The 10,011-nt window shown below is 35.8% G+C and overlaps 1 non-coding gene across 1 annotated transcript; it reads left to right on the top strand.

Annotated features, from left to right (window-relative positions):
• The first annotated feature begins 7,552 nt into the window (after positions 1–7,552).
• On the top strand, positions 7,553–7,624 carry TRNAT-CGU (transfer RNA threonine (anticodon CGU)). The gene has a single exon. It is a non-coding gene; the product is annotated as a tRNA-Thr (tRNA).
• The last annotated feature ends 2,387 nt before the right edge of the window (positions 7,625–10,011 follow it).

Genomic DNA, 10,011 nt, shown 5'->3' with positions numbered 1-10,011 from the left:
AGGGCGTTTCAAGAAGTGGGCCATATGGGTGATTCGGTGTGGCACCTCCTTGATTTTTGAGTCCCATATTTTGAAATCTAATGGTCCAAACTACTCTTTTTGCATACTTTGAAAACCAACGGTTGATTTTGGATGGAAATCACATCCAACAGCCAAAATGACAGGTATAGGGGATCAGTATGGGTCGATGGCCGAAAATACCCTTTGCGCATCCAATGTATATATGGTATATCCTAATAACATAATTTTGAGTCATTTTACTTGTTACTACACATCTATCTCTATCTAATGCATTTTACTTGTTACTACCCTTTGTGCATTCAATGCCATATGAGTTCAACAAATACCAAGCTTCCAAAATTTGTCTTTCACACATTAGAATTGGATAGAGTTCCACAAATTGGCATACATTTGACTCGCACAAGATATGGAAATTTCTTCCATCAGGCTTTGCCTACATGTACTTGTTAATCATTTGGTTTGGTACAGATTCACCAAACTAGCTTCACATAGATCAACTTAAATTGATTCTCACCATTTCTTCAACTCCCCTTCTTGGTCTCTTCTGCCATGTATATGCTTGGAATGATGAGTTTTTCTTTTTGACCTTGCTATAAAACTATCTTCAGTGTTAACACCCCTCCTCGACTTTCATATAAGTCATATAATACATAATGTTGTTAATCAGATCTAAACGGATCAAGTTTTGTGATCCAATCTGATTCATTTATAATTAAAGGATATCTGAATCGAACATTAATCCAATCAGAATTTGAATTGGATCAAATCGAACTCATTTGCAGTCCTACCCATGATGGGGATTCATTTAAAATTTTCTGGTATCATGTCTTTCCAGCATCATATATAGTCGAATTGAAACACTAAGGCCCCATTCGCTTTTCGATAAGTTATTTACCTGGGTAAATGTAATTACCTGGGTAAGTTTTTCCTGGAAAACACTTACCTAGGTAAATGCATTTAGCCATTTTAGCCATAGAAATAAGATGATGACCATTTTAGCCATAGAAATCCATTATTAAAAGGGGCATTTTTGTCTCATTCAAGTGTTGGTAACTTTCCCCGTGTGGAAAAATTATTTACCCACTTAGGAGGGGTATCACTTTCCCAAAGTGATACCCAAGAAAATAAACTTTTCCTGATCCCCACATAAAACTGAAAAAAGAACATGGGATTCTTGGTCAATGGGAACCAAAATCCCATTGACCAACTTCCCCCTCTCTAAATCCAAAAAACGAAACACCCCCTAATTGGAGTTTTAAGACCAAGAACATAAGAAGGAACCCTATTAACAAGAAACACAGCAGTTTTGATAGCATCACCCCAAAAAATGAATGGGGAAATTGCTACTAAATCCTAGAAACTTCAAGAATTTGTCCATTATTGCATTTTGAAATTCCATATACCCATCAGATATGATGTAAGGTATGCTTCTCAAAATACTCTTTCGTATTGTCATATCTAAAAAGCTTAACTCTCACACCATTTGGTGAAACTGTCAAACTATTAAAAATGCAGAATCAAGAATACACTCCATAACCTCACTAAGCTGCATAACCTTTTCTGAGACTACTTATTGAAGGCAAATTTGTATTTACTTTAGGAACATGTAATACAAACGAAAGACTGAAGTCATTGGTCACCTTAATGCTACCCTTCCTTGTAATTGGAGCAAGAGACTTATCAATTATACAAACTTGATATGGTCTGAAGCCCAATGTTCAATAATCCAAACAATTACTAAAGCAATAACAAGATTGTCATGAGTTTTAGTACTTCAGTTAGAAAAAGCAGTCAATGGAATAGATGTAAGATGCAGAAATGGAGCCTTAGGAATTAGCAGTTCTAAAAAGACATATAAATGCTACACAGCTACATTTGCATTAACTTGCTTTCCATCATTCCTTTTAAATCTGGAAGGAAACGAACAAGGATTCGGCTCCCAACATGTCTCCCCGGTATGCTTCATCTTCAAACAATAATAAATATGCCCCCAATCGACATGGAATCATTAGTTAATCATTTTGAAGCACTTTTCTACTTGAATATTTTATCTTTTCATCATATTACTAGAATTAAAACAAACATCCAAACGCAGACGATAGGGGTGTTGGGAGGAAACATGGATTGAAATACCAAACATTAGTAGATAAATAATCTGTTGAAACATAAAGGCACACAGCACGGATTGAAATAATTTCTCTCTCTCATTGTAGTTGCTGCTACTGCTTGTGTTCCCATCTCTGACACTTAGGATGAGGTTGAAAACCAATGATAAGACCAATATTGAAAGAGGAGAAGATGTATAATTAGTTGTTAGACTACTTGGGCTGTTCATCAACCTGTCTAATCAGTCTTACTGGGTTTAAGAAAAACTTAAATCCATGGTTTTGGTCTGAACCATCTAACTGTCCAGTCCACTCCGAGTTTGATCATATCATTCCAATAAGAACAGATGTAGTCACCTATGCATGTCAGTCATAGTAAAATTAACACAGATAAAATTATGGATTTCAAGCAAATACATCAATCTATTATAGCAGAAAACAAATTCACACAATTCATTGTTTGACCTCAATAGAGAAGCAAAACACAAATTAGAGTAGACCACAAAAATATTTCGTTCTCTCAGTGATACAATTACAAGGAAATTAGATTTTCTTTAGAACTCTGTTCTTTCTTGGTGCGAGTTCAATATTCAATTTTGTTACAACAAAAGCTTTTAAAGATATAACCAACGTATCTCAGCTCTTTATAACTAGAGTAAATTCAACCTCTTCACCCCTGCCACAAACAAATACATAAAACAAAGAAAAACTGAATATTTTGTAAAGACAATGAGAAGTCTAATTTAGGAAACTACAAAACAACTGATTCTCACACAAAATACAAATACTTCCAATTCCAAAATGAGCTGGACAAGCTTCAGGGCTAACCCAGGCCCAACAATAAAACTTGGACCCCCGGTCCAAGGTCTGATCCAACCTAAGGAATAGCCTGAGCAAGGTAGTACAAATTGAATCCAAGCTAAACTAAGTACAACAAAGGCCAGGTTTGAGTCTGGGTGGATTTATAGCTGGGTTGGTTGAGTTTGAGTGTTTTTATTTCTAATGTCTTTGCAGTTTTTTATTCAATTTGACTATATACTTAATTTCTTATATGGTCAAAACATCATAACAAGCAAGCCAACTTTGACATAATAAGATGCTGACTGTTCTTAGTCACTCTAACCCTTGAAACTGCATGGCTTTAATAAATATATAAGAAATTGATGCATTGGGTAACAGTTGTCATTTGAATCTTAGGCTCCGTTTGGAAGCAGTACAAATGCAAATATGTATAGTATAAATACATATAAAATAATACAAAATATAAGCTCAGTCTGAAAGGAGTACAAATGCAAATATATAGAGTGCAAAACCTTATATTCTGCCTCAGTTTGGAAGGAGTACAAATGCAAATAGGTAGAGTGCAAAACCTTATATTTTGTATTATTTTGTATGTATTTATACTGTACATACTTGCATTTATACTCTTTCCAAACTGAGCCTTACATTCATTCATAACACTTCTAAAAGCTATTCTAGCCAATCCTCACATATACTTGGTAAACTTCAGGTACTTGAGATTGAAGCATACATTATTGAAGTGATTTTGAAGGGCAAATGTATCATTTATGGGCCTTTCAAGAATTTGAACAAGCCTGGATCTTTAGGATGAAAACATATATAAGTAAAATATGCTTTTCTCCTAAAATCTCATTGTTTAGAACCTAATTATTTTACAACTCTAATTGCAAATTAATTAGTATCCTGTTTTGCCATTCCATTCTATTAAGGCCATATCCATTGTTAACTTCAGTGCTAATCTATGGCAATAAAATAATTTAGCCAGTGTGTCGGTACTTCAAAGAAAAAGTATTGATGCTTCTTCTAACATTTACTTTGATAAGTGATTTGATACAAATATTAAGACAATATTTTTGGAAATTTCCCATATTCTTTGATGATTGGGATTGGCACCCAACCCAAGTTTTACAAATTTTTACCTTACTAATTGCATGACCCTATTTAACTTTCATTTTTTTTTTTTCTTTCCTCTCCTCAACTAGAAAAAATGATGAACAAAGGATGATAATATTGTAATATGAACACCCCGACCAGAAAGGTATAGATATTCTATGAATGAAAATGGCTGTAGTGGAATAAATTGCTTTTAGCTCCACTATTTGTAGGATGTATCTCAAATTCCAGCTTACACGCATGGATTACTATGAACAATATCTTAATTAGATTGGATGATATAGTAATGGTGATTTGATTTTTTAGGGGAGATGAGGTGTAAATAAATTATTTCTGAGATTCTTTTCTTTTAATTCATTTAATGGGATTGGAACAGACAAGTTTGCTTACCTGGGATAATGGGAAAGGGTATAAAACAAAAGGTGATCTATAGACTAGTGGAATGTGATATGCACTTCTTGTCTGACCTCTCCTTTTATTATATCGTTGAGATGCTAGAGGCCTATGGTTGGTGGATTGTCACCATGGATTCAATTGAATAATTTGACAATGAAGTTTATAGCAAGGTTTTAGGTCAACCCTCATCTTGACAGCTTGTCTTTGTAGTTGAGAAAATGCAGTATTACCGGGTTTCTAATCTGTATTAGGAAATCAACTCTTTCTGCAACTTCTTCACTGTGATTACTAAAACTTCCCCATCACAAATTGCCCATAAACAAAAGTCGAATTTATTTAACCCCCAAAGATCCTTCTACTATTTTGAAGGAGTGTTAATAATTAGGATTTACAATCTCCAATTATTGTTGTCAAATATGAAGCCATGGGCAATAATATAATTTTCAATATCTGAGGCCGACGGGTCCAACTTGTTGAGAAAAGAAGTATGCCAAAGGCCTCGGGAGGTATCATAGGGGTGGAGACTCTAATGGTCAAGTTAGCTCGAGAGCTATGAGGGATCGGACCAAGCAAGGGAGGAGACTTACAGCTTAAGTTCCAGTGTGTGTTTACCTCAATGTGGGAGCCCCTTTTTATAGTTGGAGTTGTTGTTAAACAGTGTATGCCCTTAGCTCCAATCAGATTGATGTACAAATACATTTATTGTAAATGAATGAAAGTACATTATTGTTTAATGTTGATATTGGTATGTTTCTGTGTAATTACCCCTTAAACTGGACACTTATGAGACTCGTGTTAGTTTAGAATGTTCTCAGTCGTTGGATAGACTTAGGGAGTTTATCCTGCCAAAGCTGACATAGATGTGCTACCAAAGAAGTTGGGGCAACTTGTCTCAGCCGCTAGGGTTAGACCCGAAGCACATGTAGTATGTGTTTGGATGAAACACTGAACCCGGGCCATTTTCTAGTTATGCCCTTAGAGATTGATGGGCAAGACAGGAAAGTTATACATAACCCCTAGACTTGATTATGGTACTACACTAGGTATTGGATTGGATATCTTTGATATACCAATCAGTGAAATTAATCCATCAAGGGTCAAAACCTGGGTATGTTGGGGCAGTTTGAGAATTCACTTGAGTTGGTGATCATAGTGATAGGATCAGCTCATTTGTCAGACAAAGTGAATGATAGGACTTACATTCTCTCGGATGGAAACCTAAACTACCGGCAGTGGATTTCAATTGTGTTTGAGACTTGGTTTTGCATATATATATATATAATGTTTTACAAAAAAATGTTTGCAAAATGTTTTAATTCTCGGGATCCATTCGAGTAGAGAGTGTGACACCATACCTTGCAGCTAGGGAAGAGGTCCTTCCCTATCGGTTACTGTTGTGATCATTATGGACCGAGAGGTCAAGTGTAAGAGACCATTACAAGGCTAATTACCTAATGGGCTTTATCTTACTTAAGTCCATTATCCTTAGGTTTTCATAGGATGGCTGAATTTAAGGATCATTTAGGTGTAAATGTTGGGCCCATACTGTGCCCATAGTGACGTGCTTAGGGGTTCACTACGTTTAGTAGTAAATTCGGCTAAGCCTTTTCATAGAGGTTGGGCTAAACCCATGTGAACTTATGTGAGGTCATTGTGGGGTCCCACGCCATACAAATTAGGCCTAAGTTGGCCATGCAACATCTTGGGTCATGAGTCTTTAAAGAAAATGGGCCTAAGATCCATAATTAATAAGATTAAGTAAATTGTCATGTCATATGCTCTGGGTAAAATCTAGGTTTGAAAATGGGTATAGAGCACCCATCCTCTTAAGAGGATAAGGCTTATCTCTTAATAGAGTCCAGATCCTAATTAGATTTAGATAATCTCCTAATTTGATTAGGAGAGTGCTATATAAGGAGATAAAAGAAGAATAGGGCAAACTAGACTAGAAGACCACTCTTTCTTGTTCTCTCTTCTTTTCTTTTGTCTTGCAAGAAATTGTATTACGACCTAGGCTTTCAATGATTGATAGAGATAAGTTTTCTTTTGATTTCTGCAAGAAAAATTCAGAGGAATTTCAGGCTCACCTTCCCAGTTCGATTCAAGTAGTTGGGTTATAGTTTTGCTGAAAATTGTGTTGCTAAATCAACTTCACCTATACACTGCGCCATCTTCAGTGGATGTTGGTTTTATGACTGATTTGGGCATGAACTTTCACCTTGGGATTTGCATTTGTGGTATTCGTATAAGGTATAAATCTCCCTATTTGTTTAGTTTCAAATATGGTCCGATTCAGTGTAAGACCAATCATGAAAATACAGTTTTTCAAAACATAGTGGAATTCAATTCCTAAAAGGATTAGGAAATTTTGAAATTTCGCCCAACTATTTAGCATGGTTCGACCATCCATATGATAGATCCTAACTTTTCCAATAATCACTTGAGAGGAATAATTAGGAGCAAGTAACAACGATTGGTAGTGGTTGGTGATGGGTGGTTAAGATACATCCGACCAACGCCACGTGTCAGGGTCCATAAAATGGCCGGGATGCATTTAACCAACACCACATGTCAAGATCTACGGATCGGCCAAATACCCCTTATCACCAACTTAAACCGTTTTACCATGTGCAAGTTTCTACTGCTTTTGCATGGGTTATACCTTCAAAGTTGTACTAACCCAAACAGTCACAATTTTATATTAGCAAAATACAAATACGACTAAAAAAACCTTACCTCTGAACAAGTTATAAAATCAGAGCCACCATAAATAATCTCCCATACCCAATTCAAATTCATACACTTTGCAATCCCGAGACTCCAATGCCCAAACAAACAAATAAAAGAACAGTTGAGTTGCATAGTAATTAGTGAGAACTAAAGAAGAAGATGGCAGTTCATTAACAATCAAAATCATGATAAACACTGCTTATAAAACTCCTTTGGCAACGATTATGTAATTCGATATGAGAATATAAGGAAAAAACCTACGTAAACTTGCTTTCAGAAATGGCAATTGGCATTACCTTGATATGAATCCGACAATTCATTATTCTGCAAATACTTAGTCTCTTTCTTAGTCAAATACAGCTTCAAAGAAGGCCTAGACATGAACTGCTTCCGTAGCATAGTGGTAGTGCGTTCGCTTCGTAAGCGAAAGGTCGCGAGTTCGATCCTCGCCGGGAGCTTTTTTTTTATTTCCTAATTTTTCTGGTAATGAAAATAATTCTCTTATTAGATCATTTTTGTTTCCTACATTCCAAAGTCAGTATTGACTATTGAATATCCCTGTAGTTTGAGCACTACTCATTTATGTATTTTTTTTTCCATTTCTTGTGAATTGTATTACTAACAAAAAATACCCTTAAAAAATTTGGCCATAAAAAATATATTTAATGTAAATGCAGCTCTAATTTGAGGGAATAAGTTGCAGTGAACGTTAAAGCTAGCTCTATAAGTTTATAATATTATAAATTTATGAAAGCCATTAGCAGACTAGGAATATGCAATTCTTGGGTACCAAGAACATTGTGGAAGCCATGAAAAGACCCACCTTATCTCTAGGTCGAAGGGTCTCCATGGAATTGAATGAACTAGTTGTTTGCTAAAAGATTGTTGATGGGTCATCTCATTTTTTTTAGGGATTTTTAGCCTGTATTTTACCTTAGAATTCAGATTTGAACTGTAGACCTACAATAATTCAAATTTATGAACAGCTCCACCTATAACACCCATGTCTGCCCATGAATTGGTATCAATTCTAAGCTAGAGGTGGACTGAACGGTAAAAACCCCTTTTATAAGACAAAAATTCTACCTAATGAGTAATGCTTTTCTTTGATGAGACAAAAACTCTATGTAATGAGTAATGCTTTTCTTTGATAAGACAAAAACTCTATGTAGAGTCTTAATGAGTAATGCTTTTCTAAGTGGTTACTTTTTATCGATATGGATGGATAGACAGACAAAGAGACATACAAAGAGATAGATAGATAGATAAATGTCTTGGAACCAGGGCCACATAATCTATATATAGTTTTTGGTCCAATAAATCACCACCAATTGATGCTTAGGGTCAGCACCAATTGTTGTAGAAAATCAACACTACTAATTGGGTTTGTGATTTCTGTACATTTTAGTAGACTTTCCAACTTAGTTTTTTTACTTCCCAATTGATTGCAATTAAAAGTGGGTAGAGCATATATAGTGTAGAACTTGTAAATTTGTATGAAGTGATTTTAAATCTTATATTTATATTAAATATTAAAATATCAATACAAATGCGCATATTGTAGTTATATCCATATTTATAGCGCTCCGATTAGCTCATCACCTGACTATTTGATATTGATATGCATTGTCTCCTTCCTATATATCCAATTCTCAAATTCTTGCAAGTTTATGGCATGTATTATAATATACTCCATATGTACAGGTCTGTCATCACCCCATTTCTCCCTCTAGCCCTAACATCCCTTAGTGGAAGCAGTGCTTTTTCATGAGCTTCAAAATCACTTCATACAAATTAAATTGTCTCTCAGATTTCCATGTCCACCTTCAGCTAGGCCAATAGTGTTTGATACCCACTCCCTCTCTGGGATTTGGGATCAGCCTCATCTAATTTGAGTAGCAAAATCTGGTCCAGTTGGTTTGATTGGCCAATGCTGCCATATGGAGGATTCTTGGAAGCTTAGACTTCTTTCCTATACAACTACACTGTCATTTCTATTAGCTTGGGCCCAGAGTGGTAGTTCTTCACCAACCATCCAACCACCTGAGCGTTTTGTTGGACCAGTGTAAAGATAAGCTTCACCCACCAGTCTAGGCTCATAAAATTGGACCCTAACCCAGTCCAACTGCAATCTAGAAGGATATAATTTGTCTTTCTCTCTTTCCTCCATGAGAAAACAAAAGCAAGAAGTTGAATCAGGCATTTTCAACAACCTATTGTGTGATTCCTACCTGAGAAGCATTTTCATCAGCCGGGTATGTAGGACAAATGGACAATCAGTTAATTAAATGAGAATCCTTTGACTCCATATATATATATACAGGAAGTTGTTTGGCATGGCTTCTGACCCAAGATGCTGCAGAGTCTGAAAATTTTGGTTTGCAATTGTGGCAGAATCTGCAATAATACTTTCATTGTTGGTAAAGTCTCCATCTGGTTGTAGTGGATATATATACTTGAGATCAAATCCCGCCTGCACCAGGGTTGCAGGGGTTATGGGTTTGTGACGTAGCGTGGAAACAATGAGAACCGGAGCTGGCTATGCAAGCACCGGGCGTTCGCTAGTACCTAGCGAATAACACCGATTTCTCTAGGAGAGAAAAAATGTGGCGAAAACTCAAAGAAGAGAACTCAAGAAAATCTGAAAATATGAAGTATGAATTGATGAATAACTTTGGGAAAATAGCAGTACTTATAATACATTTGGAAATTGTAAAAGAACTAGGAAATAATAACTAGGATAGATCTAAACATCTAATTTGATAGGATCAAACTCTCCTTGGTTTGATCTCCTCCGTCCGATCTCCCTAGGTGCATGGATCTTGGATTATCTTGCTAATCTTGA

This window comes from Nelumbo nucifera, chromosome 3, assembly GCF_055504915.1.
Source record: "Nelumbo nucifera cultivar China Antique chromosome 3, China Antique-T2T, whole genome shotgun sequence".
In the NCBI taxonomy this organism is placed as follows: Eukaryota; Viridiplantae; Streptophyta; class Magnoliopsida; order Proteales; family Nelumbonaceae; genus Nelumbo; species Nelumbo nucifera.
Note: the sequence above shows the minus strand (reverse complement) of the source record. Positions and strands in the feature narration are given on the sequence as shown.